The sequence below is a fragment of the Chiloscyllium punctatum genome, chromosome 49 (assembly GCF_047496795.1).
Source record: "Chiloscyllium punctatum isolate Juve2018m chromosome 49, sChiPun1.3, whole genome shotgun sequence".
NCBI lineage: Eukaryota > Metazoa > Chordata > Chondrichthyes > Orectolobiformes > Hemiscylliidae > Chiloscyllium > Chiloscyllium punctatum.
This window is the reverse complement of record NC_092787.1, coordinates 6127107-6142115: the sequence shown is the minus strand read 5'-3', so window position 1 is coordinate 6142115 and position 15009 is coordinate 6127107. Positions and strand designations below refer to the sequence as shown.

Genomic DNA, 15009 nt, shown 5'->3' with positions numbered 1-15009 from the left:
ACTTCATCCAGTGGAAAAAGAAATCTATTCACATCACAGTACAAGGTTCTTTCCTGGGCACAAGAAAAGCGAAAGTAGCCCACAATTTAACTCGCAGAGGTGCAAATTAGCCTTGCCCCATAGTGTGGCCCAAATAAGTTACTTTTGCCTGGAAAATTCATTCTGCCAGATTTATAACCAAATGGGCTTTCTGTAGCAGTTCAGTCAAATGATGCATTTCCTAGGTTTCACTAAACAAACTGTCAATTCATTGCTGTAAACACCACAGTTACATAGATCACTGAAAACTTCATTGGTTAATTACAGAAATGTCGCCAACACATTATTGCATTCCAATCCATGTGACTATGCACTGATATAGACCACCTCATATTACAAAAGCTGCTACTTCTTTTGCCCCGTCAACAGAACTTACAAGTACCTAAGTTGATTTAGGTGACAAATCGTGCACGTCTAGTTGTTCAATGCAATCCTCCAATCTTGGAAAAGCAGTCCACTCATTACATTTACTTTGTAATAATCAATACAGAAATTTTCTGACCCATCTGATCACAAAAGGTAAGCCTCAACTGATATAGCTCAGTTAAAGAATACCATTGTACATTGTGAACTTAATCTCTTCCCTCGCTCTTTGCATTGAGTCCAGGAGATAATGGTGATTTATAGATAATCTAACTCAAACTTCCCCTCCCCTCCATTAACATCATGAACAGGTCTGTTCCCACAAATTTATAGTTCTGAACTAGCCTTTGTAAGTCACCTTGAAAGTTTTCTGGAAAATTAAGCATGATGCATTTTATCCCTTTAACTACCTTCATGTTTTCCAATTTGGTTACTGAAAGTTCATCTTCTCTTCAATTCCTGATTCTTTCTCCAATTATTGTGATATTTCTGCTTCACCCCTGACTTTTGTTCCCAATTAAGTATACTTTTCTCCTATAAGTCCTCTCAATCTCTCTTCAACACTTCTACAAGGCATACTCGCCAATTCTCTCACTACATAATTCACATTATATTTTTTCATTTGATAACCTTGCTTTTAATGGTTCCCCGGAGCCAGATAACACCACCAACACCTTGTCTCAACAAATTTCAAACCTCAACCACTTGATCTGCTCTAGCTTTCAGCATTTGTTGAGCACCTTTCAAATGTGCTTTAGCCACCACTCATGCTTTAGTCAAGTTCTCCCTGATGTTTGAAACATGGGTTGGAAACATTATTTGAGCTTTGTTTATCAAATTCACTTAAATCAATGTAAGTGGCCCACTGACCTCATTTCTTAGTATGAGTTCAAAGGAACTAAATTCTGTAGAGTCACTGAAAGAATCCTAATAGCAAATGGTATTCAATTCCATCCATTAGGACATTCATATCAATAAAATCTAATCACAGTCTTCAAAGTTTAATGTCTTTTTTCAAATGCACCCTGAGATGGCTGTGATAAATAGATGTAAATAGTTTTATTTCTAAATAAAACTGGTTTTTAGCAGTCATGTGAACACTTGTGACATAAAATTTTGACCTATGATCGGATTTTATTCCTTTTGGTAATCCACGTCTGTAAAAAAAAAATTGAATTAACCTTTCCACTAGCATTTTTGCAGCAATCCTTCCGAAAGGCACTGCTTCAGGAAGTCTTGCGAAAACACCTAGATATTGTTAAAAACTACTGATTTCTATTTCTGGCTTTAGGAAGTGGTTCTACACATCTATTAAGATTCGCCTGACCTGTTACTCACAAACTATCAGAATGGAAGATACAGGTTTTGTTAAGGGTTGGGTTTCCCCCATTACTGGACATGTGTTGGCATGCCTGGCAAAATTTGACTACATTTTTATGCAATTCTAGCCAATAAATTGTTTTGATATTTTAGTCTGGGTTTTCTCAATGTGACCTGCCATTGGAAATTTGTGAGCCACTTGTACAATTCATTATGATACGCAGAGTTATCTCCTGATGGGCCACTGCCCCTTTGTCATTGGCTGGTATTTGAGGTGGTTTTCATTTCCTCAATGCTTTGTCTTTCAAATAACTCTCGGGTATTTTTCTGACCATCTCCCAGCAGACCGTTTGATATGACGTTTATAATTTCAAATCGGGTTTATTGTGTGTTTATTTTAATCAAAGATGGTGGACTAAGCATACAGGCTTCATTCTCTTTATCTTCACCATTTTAGTTCAATTTTCAAAAAGTGTATCTTATAACAATTTCCAGATCATCTCCTGGTTTCATAAACTCTTTTGCTTCTGTTCCAGTTCTACAGGCCTCACAGAAAACAAACCAAGATGTTATTCTTACAATATTTCAATCCCTTGTATTTCTACCAGTTGTTCCATCACCCTTGGTGATGCCAATATTCTTGAATATGCTTGAGCATTTCCCAAAATAAAATCAATTCCATCTATAGGAATTTGTTTCACAACTCCCACTACTATCCCACTTACCAAATCCCTCTTTAACTTTGTACCTCCATTTATACCTCCACTTAATATTTTTCCCTGCACTAACCATTCTGAAAGATAAAAAGTCTAATCAGTAACTGACTTGCCCCAGTGTTTCTCAATATCATACTGATATAACTCATCGATATGAAACATCAGGAAATAACTCCTCTTTTGAGATAAAATACTCAACCACCTCCTAGTCAATATTCCAAGATTTTTCAGAATTTTTGAACACTATCTTCTTAGTATATTCTAACGAAATGCGCTCCTTTTGTACTGCTGCGAGTGTTAATAATATCGGTTTTCTTTCCTCATGTCCCCTTTTGTTGATGACTTCTTAAGACAGTTCTACTATAAATCAGTCTCCCAATTAATTTTCAGCAATTGGCTCTGGTGTGTGCAGTCTTACTAAAATAGAAGCATGCTTCTTTATATCACTTTTTGGTTCCAGGCTCTCTCTCCTTTTATATAGCATCTTTTCTAAAACTAGTTCCTCTTCCATTCTTCTTTGCTTTAACTGGTCTAGGGCCAATTTATGTTCTCTAATTTCTGTACTACTTTGGGAGTTCAATTCGTTCTTTTTCACTCCCCCATCACTCTTTCTTTTACATGTTTCCTGAACTCTATGTCCCTCTGTTTTGCTTTTTCCTCTAATTTAAGTATTTTCATTTCTAACTGTGTTTTAGCTAATTTCAGTTATGACACCCCAATTTCAGGTTTCCTTCCATTTCTAAATGCTGGATAATTGCTTATGGCATCGCATCCGTGTCAAATCTCCTGCTTTCACTTTTACCTTCAAAATTCATCTAATGCCCTCAGTTTAGCTTTGGATAAAGATTTCAAATAATCCAATGTTATATCTTCCACTTCCAGGAAATCTCAGCAACATTCAAAGCCATCTTCAAATTGCCACAGAATAAACCTCACCACAACACAATTATATCCAAAAAGTCAAACATGTGTTATCTTAAAAAGAAAAATACAGATTCCTCAAATCCAGTGATTTCAAATCTTACCAAGAGGACCCAAGAGTTATGGTCCTAGCTGATATTACTAGAAAAGGAATGAGTTCTACTACAGAGGTTCTCAAAGAGGAGAAAAAAAAAATTGAAGGAACAAAGCAAAACATAACAGATCTCAACACTTGAAACTTATCGCCACGTTGAAATTACTGATATATAGCGCTATGCATTTTAAAATCCTAATCATAAATCAACATTGCTAAGCAGCTTTGAATTTACAGTCATATCGCAGTCATGATGTGGAGGTGCCCGTGTTGGACTGGGGTGGACAAAGTCAGAAGTCACATGACACCAGGTTATATTCCAAAAGATTTATTTGAAATCACAAGCTTTCAGAGTGCAGTCCCTTTGTCAGGTGAAGCGAAAGAGAAGAGCATGCACACAATTTATAGGCAGATAGATCAAGATGATACAAATGGTGTGACTGGAGTGGGATGATAGGCCATCCCTTCACCCATTAGTCAGCTGTTGACACTTTACTCACACAGTCTAACACACTTGATCATCTGCAGACTTATTATTCGACACTCCACTCACACGATTTGTATGATCTTTTGATCCCTCTGCCTATAAATTCCGCAGGAAAAAGTGAGTACTGCAGATGCTGGCGATTAGAGTCAAGAATGTGGTGCTAGAAGAACACAGGTCAGGCAGCATCTGAGGAAGAGAATCAACATTTCGGCCAAAAGCTCTTCATCAGTTCATAAATTCATGTCTGTGTGCTCTACTCTCTCACTTCACCTGACGAAGGTGCTATTCTCTGAAAGCTTGTGATTTCAAATAAACCTTTTGGAATATAACTGTCATGTGACTTCTGCCTTTGTCACATCATAGTGACAGTACAAATTGAAACACATCCAGGGACAACTTAAAACATTAGTGTGGACTCAGCACTTCTTCCTAATTGCACTTAAAAAGGACAATTTTGAAAAGGGATCGATTAACAGAGAGCTTCATATATTTGATCTCTTCTTTCACAATATACAAACATTTTATATTTCATGTGACTCATGTTGTTCGATCTTTAGCCTCTATGTGACATACATTGTAACTGCCCATAATTTCCAGAACTAGACAAGCCACTTGTTACCTTACGTCAATCAAGCAGGTACAGCTCATGGTGTCATGGTGTCATTTTACATCATCCAAGAAAGTCTGCATGTGAGAACACTGGACAAAGACAGGATCTGAGACAGTTGTAATGGCCCCATTGTTAATAATCTCACACGCACAGTAAAACTGTGAAATCTTAAGTCATGCACTGGAGTAATGTTGGCACCCATTGATCAACACCTCAATGAGTGAGAGAGTGTATTCTTAAATAAAAAAGGCAATTTGCTTTGGTAGTCTGCCTAGTTTTCTAGTTTATATTAATTATACTCTCTGACATCTTGTCCATTTACAAATGCATGCCTGTGTTATACTTGCTCAAATGAATAATTAAAGGTGGATTAAAATTAAGAAGTGAACTGGATAACAAGCAGAAATCTACTATAATCTTGCCATATTTACAAGTGATATAGCTCTTCCAATGGAAGATTCAGAAAGTGGTTTCCTTTTTATTAAGCATGTCAATTCCATTTTTGATAGAATCCAATAACAAACATTAAAAGTAACAGCATATTTGGTTAAATTACATTCATACAATCAGGAGACAGCCAGGGAAAAAATTTCTGAGCATCCATATTTGTTTGAAGTTTAGCATTGAGAAACCCAGGTAAACACACTGATATCACTGCCTGGATTATCAGCACAGATAAAAGAACTTTGAATATCTCAAAGCACTTCAGTCATTTTTGTAGAGTACTTCTGAAAATGTGTTCTCATTGTGACAGCCAAATTGCACACAAACATCATTAAGATACGGGTAATATAATCTGTTTCATTCACGTTATGAGTGCTAAACTTTTGGCTCATGCACCAGGAAGAACTACTCTGCTCATCTTCAAGAGTGCCATACTCTTGCCCACCTGTGGAGACAGGCGAAATGTGGGTTCTATGCTTCATTCAAATGAGAACAACCCCAAAAATTCACTGCAGTCTGATTTACAAAATGGGCTTTGAACCAACAGCCTTCTGATGCCAAAGCAATCATGAGTCATGGTGAAGCCCTTCAGTTTTATATTTACACAAGTCAGGAGTGCCATGATTATTGTTCTACAAGTTAAGTTGGCAATTAATATTTTTTAAACCATCAAAGGGAAAATAGATTTATGCACCTTTAGATAAAATAAACCTCATTCAAATGAACTGTGAAAATGAATTTACCTAGCTGAGGAATCTACCAAACCAAAAAAAACACTTTCCAAAACTGTACTGATAAACAGCCTTCAATGTTATTAAGCTGACTTCATACAATATTGCAAAATCCATAAACCAGTTCTGCAAGCTCTCAATTTTACAAGTACTCATTTATAACTTTACTGAAAAGTAACTTTCATCAACAAAATAATTTTTAATCTGAGAGACATGTACTTTTGATTATTTGTACATGTCACAACTTTCCTTTTTAATGCAGTTACATTTTAAAAGTTATTTCTCGGTTGCTAAATCAAAACCTCATCTGAAACAGCATTAGGCAACTTACTGCCAAGTGTTTTCACAACAAGCTGAACAATAGAGAAGCTGAAAATCAATCAACACCAGGTTATAGTCCAGCAGGTTTATTTGGAAGTGCCAGCTTTCGGAGCACTGCTCCTTCATCAGGTAGCTGTTGTGATTTTTTTAAAACTACCACCCCAGTCCAACACTAGCACCTCCACATAATGGAGAAGCTCACAGCCTCCTTTTGTTGCTTCCTTCAAAACGAGCAACTGAGGGCAGGGAATTTGGGGAGTAGGTCATTGGACTCTTTGGGCTGCTTCACCAGCTCCCCTTTGATAAGACCGTGGCTGATCTAATTGTGCCTTCCACTCCACTTTCCTGCCTACTCCCAATATGTTTTGACTCTTGTTAGTCCAGAAAACATCTACCTCTGCTTTAAAATATTCAATGACTCTACCTCCACTACTTTCTACATAAGCAAATTCCACAGAGTCAAAATGCACAGTGTCCCTCACAAGGGAGAACCAAACATTCAGCATCCACCTCTCATCCTTCGAAAATCCAAACCAAGGCTCAACCTTTCCTCATAAGATAACTCCCTTCACCCCAGGAACCAGTTGAGTGAATTTTCTTGGAACTGCTTTTAATAGAATTACATCCTTTCTCAAAATAACTACAAAAATTGCACAAGTACTCTAGATGTGGTCTCACCAATGACCTGTACAGGCACAGCAGAATATCCCTATTTTCATATTTAAAATATTTCCTTGCAATAAATGCCAGCATCCCATTTGCATGTCAAAACATTAAAGTACTGTATCAGATCATGGTTAATACATAGAAAATTACTCATAACTAAGCAGTTTCACATAAGCCACATCTGAAGTTTGAATCAAACAGCACCTCACCCTGTTTGCTAATTTGAAAGAAATTGTAGTTCAAATTGTGAATTCAAAATTAGAAACCAATGACTAATTCAGCTCCAAAAATTAAGCTGTTAATACTTTATTATTAATATTCATTGTTAGTTTATTTTTAAAGTTAACCTCTGGTTTAAAACAACATTTAAGGAGAATTAGCCAGTGTTAAATTGGCAAATTCGAACATTAACTACAATTGACAAAATAAAAGCAAAACATGAAGTATACATATTCTATGATTACACATCTGATAAAATAAAATTCAGATACTATAGAGCCTTTTGGCATGTACACTACATATGCATTTGCACTCATGACTTCAAAGACAATTCGGAATTATAGTTCTTAATGTACATAGTTCACCTGAGAAAATGTCGACATGGATACCACTATACACATGGGGACACCACCCACCACGTATGCGGCAGGCACTCACGTGACTCGGCCAACGTTGTCTTATCTCATACGCTGCAGGCAAGGATGACCCAAGGCATAGTACATTGGCAAGACTGAGCAGAGGCTACAGCAATGGGTGAACGGACACTGCACAACAATCACCAGCCAGGAGTATTCCCTCCCTGTCAGGGAGCACTTCAGCCGTCTGGGACATTCGGTCTTGGACCTTCAGGTGACCATCCTCCAAGGCAGACTTCGGGACAGGCAACAATGCAAAGTGGCCGAGCAGAGGCTGACAGCCAAGCGTGGTACCTATAGGGATGGCCTCAACCAGGGCCTTGGATTCATGTCACACGACAGGTGACCCCACTGCACTGCGCGCGCGCGCGCGCGCACACACCCTTACAGACCCTTACACAAGTTCTCTCTCTCTCACACATACACAGCCCTCCCTCGCAGACTTACACCCCTTTACACTCACACACATACACACACTAACACATTAACTGACACTGCCCCCCCACCCCCACCAGCTTGTGGGGTGAATTCGTACTTACAGAATTACATTTTATTTTGCTCAAAAACTGCATGAATCCATGTAAGACTCTGCAAATCCCTTTTTTAGAAATAGAATCAGTCTGAACATTGGGACACAGACAGACTTTAACCTTACACCTTCAATACATTATCTGAGCTGACAACGCACCTATTGTTAAAGTTCACTTGAGAATGTAACTTTTAAAAAGTTCTAGGATTTACATATGAAAGAACTGAAACCAATATGGTCATTCTAAAAGATGAGACTTAATAAACAATCTAGGTCTTTTTCAATATGTCAACTCAGTTGCATCACACTGTAAACTTTTGCTATAAATTCTGTGTCTTACAATCTTATATTCCATAACCACCTGAAGGAGCAGCGCTCTGAAAGCTAGTGCTTCCAAATAAACCTGTTGGGACTATAACAGACGTATGACTTTTAACTTCATCTGAGAAATCATTTTGTCTCCATTTGCATTAAGCTTTTTTAAAAATTCAATAAATTTGTGGGATGTGGGCGTCTGGCTGGCCAGTACTTACTGCCCATCCCTAGACGCCCTTGAGAAGATGGTGGTTAGTTGCTCATCCAGCAACACTTTTTGAATTTTCATTGAAGTGTGTTAAATCTGTAAAAAAAAATCTGCCAACTGAATGGAAAAGAAAATTTTGCATACCCCCTTACAAAATCACCTGTTGAATAAACAACTGCATAATGGCAGTACAGAGTCTTGACAATGGCTTCAATTAGATTATTAACACAATGCATACAATATTTATAACAAACTGTAAAATTACATTAGACTTGAAAGATTCACACATCTCACAACAGTGACGTGGTACTTTATGCAGTCAACCTTTTGAAGGTCTTGTTTGAAGTTTCCACAGAAACCCAAGAAAATTATTGCTCTGTCACTATGCAATAATCCATGCTTACCATTACTTTAAGAATCTTTTCAGAATCCTAGGTTCCCTCCAGAATGGAAGCATACCATTCAGCCTAGAGCACACCAACTCTCTCAGACCTATCCCCTACCCTGTAACCCTGCATTTCTCATGGCTAGCTTACCTAGCCTGCACCTCCAGGGACACAGTGGACAAAGCACAGCCAATCCTCTTAACCTGCACATTTTTGAACTGTGGGAGGAAACCGGAGCACGCGGAGAAAAACCACGCAGACACGAGGAGAACGTGTGTGTGTGCACTTTGCACAGTCACCCAAGCGTGGAATCAAACCTGGGTGCCTGGTGCTGAGATGCAGCAGCACTAACCATGGAGCCACCGTGCCGCTCCAACAGCTTTCTTGCTTTTATTCTTAATGACTTGCAAAATAATAACTGCTTTGTTCTAGATTTACCAGGGCTTATGGGTGCCCCACACTAAAGTTTCCCCTTTTAAGCAGAAAAAAAGGAAAAATTTAAAAACTCTGAAAAATATAAAGAAATTACAATAAAGCAGACTTTAATAATAGGTCCTCAATTATTCAAATTAAGCCAGAATAGACTACTGACTTGCCTAGTATTGAGTGCATTGCTGGAAAAGCACAGCAGGTCAGGCAGCAAGAAAATCAATATTTCAGGTCGGAGCCTTTCAGCAAGAATGAGGCTGGGAGTCTCAGGGATGGACAGACAAATGGGAGGGGGCGGGGCTGGGGAGAGTGCAATAGTTGGATGGAGGTGGGGGTGAAGGTGATAGGTCAGAGAGGAGGGTGGAATGGATAGGTGTGAAGGAAGATTGACAGGTTGGAACTGGGGTAAGGTGGATGGGAGGGGAAATAAGGAAACTGGTGAAGTCCACATTGATGCCCTGGGGTTGAAGGGTCCCGAGGCAGAAAATAAGGTGTTCTTCCTCTGGGTGTCAGGTGGTAAGGGAGCGGCGATAGAAGAGGCCCAGGACCTGCAGTCGGGTGATGGGGTTGATTGGTGCAGGTATCCCAGAGATGTTCACTTAAACGCTCTGCGAGAAGGTGTCCAGTCTCCCCGATGTAGAAGAGACTGCATCGGGAGCAACGGATACAATAAATGATGTGTGTGGAAGTGCAGGTAAAACTTTGGGTGTGGAAGGTTCCTTTGGGGCCTTGGACAGAGGTAAAGGGGGGAGGTGTTGGCACAGGTTTTGCCAATCCTGCGGTGGCAGGGGAAGGTACCAGGAGGGGACAGCGGCTTGTTAGGGGGCATGGACCTGACCAGGTAGTCATGTAGTGAACAGTCCTTGCAGAAAGCGGATGGGGTAAGGAGGGAAATATGTCCCTGGCAGTGGGGTCCATTTGTAGGTGGCAGAAATGTCAGCACATAATGCGGTTTTTGCAGAGGTTAGTGGGGTGGAAGGTGAGGACTGGGGCATCTGTCCTTGTTGCGGTTGGAGGGGTGGGGTTCCAGGGCATAGGTGCAGGACATGGATGAGGTGCGTTGGAGGGCATCTTCAACCACGTGGGAGGGGAAATTAAGGGAGGGGTCTTTAAAGAAGGCATCTGGTGTGCTCTGTGGTGGAACTGGTCCTCCTTGAAGCAGATGCGGCGGAGGCAGAGGAATTGGGAATACAGGATAGTATTTTTGCAGGAGAAAGGGTGGGAGGAGGTATAATCCGGGTAGCTGGAGTTGGTGGGTTTGTAAAAAATGTCAGTGTTGAGTCAGTCCTCATGGATGGAGATGGAAATAGGAGGGGGTGGGGGGATGGGGGGGGGAGAAGGTGTCAGAGATGGTCCAGGTGAAATTAAGGTTGGGGAGGAATGTGTTGGTGAAGTAATGAACTGTTTGACCTCCTCTTGGATGCACGAGATAGCGCCGATGCAGTCATCAACGTAGCAGAGGAAGAGGTGGGGAGTGGTGCCTGTATAACTCCGGAAGATGGACTGTTTTATGTAGACAATGAAGAGACAGGCATAGCCGGGGCCTGTACGGGTGCCCATGGCTAACCCTTTCATCTGGAGGAAGTGGGATGATTGGAAGAAGAAATTGTTGAGGGTAAGGGCCAGTTCAGCCAAACGAATAAGAGTGTCAATGGAAGGGTACTGGTGGGGTGTCGGGAGAGGAAGAAACGGAGGGCTTGGAGGCCTTGGTCATGGCAGATTGGATGTCCATGGTGAAGATGAGGCGTTGGGGGCCAGGGAAACGAAAGTCTTGGAGGTGGAGGAGGACGTGGATGGTGTCCCAAATGTACGTGGAGAGTTCCTAGACTGAGGGGAGGGACAGGTCAGTGTCGAGGTAGGTAGAGATGAGTTCAGTGCAGCAGGAGCAGGCTGAGATCTTAGGTTGGCCAGGATAGTCAGGCTTGTGGATCTTGGGTAGGAGGTAGAATCGGCTGGTGCAGGGTTCCTGAACTGAGGTTGTTACTGACTTGCCTATCTTAGCAGTAAATGAATGTCTAGCACTTAAAATTAAATTTCTATAATTGGGGCAATATCCATCACCAGTTGCCTATTTCCCACCTTGTAAAACAAGCAAACAACTGAGCTAAGAAAAGAAACTTCAAATACCCTACCTGGGCCCTCTTGTAGTGCAGTGATAGTGTCCCTAACCCTGGACTGAGACACCTGGGTTCAATACCCACCTGCTCCATAGGTGTATAATAACATCTCTGAACAGGTTGATTAGGAAAAAAATAGATCAAATGCCCTACCCAGAGAGTCTACTTTGAATGCTGTTTGGAAGTGTCATCCAAAAATTGTGTGTAAATCCATGGTTTTCATTATTTCAACCAAATCAAAGAAAAATGCCTATGACTTGAGAAATATAAAAAGGCACTCAGCATTGCGTATTAAATAAGATTAACATTATCAGGTTTAGATCAAAAATATAGGGATGAAAATATTTAATGTATATAAATACAATGTGATTTTAATTTCTACAGAATAGTCAAGTTGCTAGCTTTCCAGACACCCAAAAATTTAAAAAATACATGTATATGACCTCGTAGTATATTCTCTTGTTGCTAATCCAAACTGTTTTATTCCACATATATGTAATTCAACACCTGTCTTAAATCAGAAGGACTACACTCTGGGTGCAAGTGATGCATCTTACATTGTGTATACAAAGCTATCATATCTCATTAAGCAGCTTCCTGAGGGGGGAAAAACAAAATGTGCCCTTTAATTGTGCTAGCTAATTTAGACATAACTAAGGTATATTTAATTTTATACGACTGTTCCAAATCATGGATTACTAGCAGGCTTTTAAGCATACAGAACGCATTCTTAACCTGAAGACTGAGAGCAAATACTGACCCCTTACATCATTGATAGCCAATAGAAAACAGTCATGAAAACAAAACAGTGATGCAGAATGAACAAACAAAAAAACCTCTGAAAAATCAGGGCGAAAGACCCGCAAAACGAACAGCCAACATCAACGAATGCAGAAATTGAATTAGCAGGAGAACCAAATCAATTTCTTGGTGAAATATGCATGTTCTTCCTATAAGTGACAATCAGCTGGGCAAGCTGGGAAATGTAGTCCTGATATATTCCACAATAACCAATACTGAAACTTGCTTGGGATTGAGTGTAATTCATTAAGTGCAGAATTTACTAAAAAAAAGAGGGAGAAGCTGACTGGGGTGGGGAGGCAGGAAATCTCACTGGGAAGGGAGGGGAACTGACTGGATGGTTTGCACATATAACTGCAGTAAGAATGCAAAGCATCTTAAATGCGCCTATGAAGTGATTTAATAACATACAATTACAGATTTCCTAAAAGGCAGAATATTATAATGCAGTTTAAATTACTTCACTGAACACACATTTGCAGTCACTACAAAAGGGCATAGATGTATGAAACTGGAGCCTGTAATTGGGGGTGAGGGGGTAAAGTAACTGCGGCTGCCCATGCAGTGGCTGGTCACGATGATAGGTAGCACAGTTGAGGAGTGATTAGGGGATGTGGGGGTGGCACACCTAGGTGGCACAGGGTCAGCGAACAGATAGTGTATGCAGCATTGGGGGATAGATCCAAATAGGGTGAATTGGTGGGTGGAGGGGGTTGAGGGAGAACCGACTGGGTGGGGGTGTTAAAAATCCCAGCTGAGTAGGTTGGGAGGGCACGCAACTGGGTTGGAATGGAGGAAAAGGACCAAATGGGTGGCCTAGTGGACAGCAGGGGAACCAACTTAAGAACTGATTGAGGGGTTGAAGGTACAATGAACTAGGAGATGCAGGGCATGGAAGGAGAACAGGGAGTGGTAGAGATGGAAACAGGGAGGGAGAGGGAATTGGGTGACAGGGGTTGCATTGGAAGGTGGTGGGGAGGTGAAGTGGGAAATTAAGGCTGCATTGTGGAGTGGAGGCGACAGATTGGGAAGATGGGGGGGAGGGGGGGTGGCGCAGGCTGGGAGGCGGGGGGGCGCAGGCTGGGAGGGGGGGGGCGCAGGCTGGGAGGGGGGGGGGGCGCAGGCTGGGAGGGGGGGGGGGCGCAGGCTGGGAGGGGGGGGGGCGCAGGCTGGGAGGGGGGGGGGCGCAGGCTGGGAGGGGGGGGGGGCGCAGGCTGGGAGGGGGGGGGGGGGCGGGCGCAGGCTGGGAGGGGGGGGGGGCGGGCGCAGGCTGGGAGGGGGGGGGCTGCACAGGGAGGGGGGGTGTAGGGGTGTAGACCGGGGGGGGGGGGGGCTGCACAGGGAGGGGGGGTGGAGGGGTGCAGACCGGGGGGGGGCTGCACAGGGAGGGGGGGTGGAGGGGTGTAGACCGGGGGGGGGGGGGGGGGGGGGGGGAGGTGGGGTGGAGGGGTGCAGACCGGGGGGGGGGCCTGCACAGGGAGGGGGGGTGGAGGGGTGCAGACCGGGGGGGGGGCCTGCACAGGGAGGGGGGGTGGAGGGGTGCAGACCAGGGGGGGGGAGGTGGGGTGGAGGAGTGCAGACCGGGGGGGGGGGGGGGGGAGGTGGGGTGGAGGGGTGCAGACCGGGGGGGGGGGGGTCTGCACAGGGAGGGGGGGTGGAGGGGTGCAGACCGGGGGGGTGGAGGGGGGAGGGGGGAGGGAGGGGGGAGGGAGGGGGGGGGGGAGGCGGGTGAGGGGGGGGGAGGGGTGGGGGGAGGGGGGGGAGGGAGGTGGGGTGGAGGCGGGTGAGGGGGGGGAGGGGTGGGGGGAGGGGGGGAGGGGTGGGGGGAGGGAGGTGGGGTGGAGGGGTGCAGACCGGGGGGGTGGAGGGGGGAGGGGGGAGGGAGGTGGGGTGGAGGCGGGTGAGGGGGGGGAGGGGTGGGGGGAGGGGGGGGGAGGGGGGGGGAGGGGGGGGGGGAGGGGGAGGGGGGGAGGTGGGGTGGAATGGTGCAGAAGTTTGCAGCTTCTCAGTGAACCATTGCAGAGATCAGGGACATGCGCAATGCTGGGCCGGAGCTGAGGTTACCGGAGACCCCGGGCTTCGACCCTTCCCCAGCAGCTGTGAGCCCAGCCGACAGCGAGCATCCAGCTTCCCGCACCTGGGGATCGCCGAGCCCCGGGTCTGAGGTTGGAGGAGGGACGCCCCGGGCCTCGGTCTCCCCGAGCGGCGAACGGGACAGAGCAAGAGCGGCGGTGGAAGAGGAGACTCCTCCACCCGCTCCTCCTGTCCGGGCCCGGGCCTCGGTGTTCGGGTGTTCGGGGACACGGTTCTGCCTTCGCTGTGAAGAAAGTAAACAAACGACGGAGCTTCTCTTACCCTCCACAGCCTCCCCACGACGTCATCCGCACGCTCACCGGGCTCCCCAGGACAATGCGCATGCGCCCGCCTCCCCACACGCCCTGCGGGTCCGTGCGCATGCGTTTTGCACTGTCCGTTGGTCCGTCCGCCTCCGCACCAGTACACATGCGCCTCCACCGTCGCCCCGCCGGCCGGTGCGCACGCGCCCTACACCGCTTGAAAATTTAAAGGGGCAATACTGTACACGGAGGGAACAGAAATTGCTCGGAAAAATCAGCAGATTTGGCAGCATCTGTGTGGAGACAAATAGAGACTCTTTATCAGAACGAACAACCCGTCTATTGTAATCTTCGCCTTAAAGGGACCCTGGCACTTGCCCAAATGGAGACAGCAGGAACCAACAGGCAGTTTCCTGCAAGGTGCCTATGTTTTGTTGAACTACAGTCAGTTCTTCTATAACGCGATGGTTGGTTCTGGTGCAATCTCATGTTATAGAAAAATCGTGCTTTTGAAACAGCCCTTAAAGTGTTGACCATGTAA

General features: G+C 44.2%; 1 protein-coding gene across 2 annotated transcripts in view; it reads right to left on the bottom strand.

Moving 5' to 3' along the window:
• The window catches only part of rabgap1 (RAB GTPase activating protein 1), a 182049-nt gene extending 167487 nt beyond the window's left edge, over window positions 1-14562 (bottom strand). The window contains exon 1 of one of the 2 annotated variants that reach the window (XM_072566093.1): window positions 14488-14562. The gene's annotated coding sequence lies outside the window, so the exon portion shown is untranslated. The remainder of the gene's footprint in view (window positions 1-14487) is intronic. The other variant, XM_072566095.1, reaches the window with a different exon arrangement.
• Between the last annotated feature and the right edge of the window lie 447 nt (window positions 14563-15009).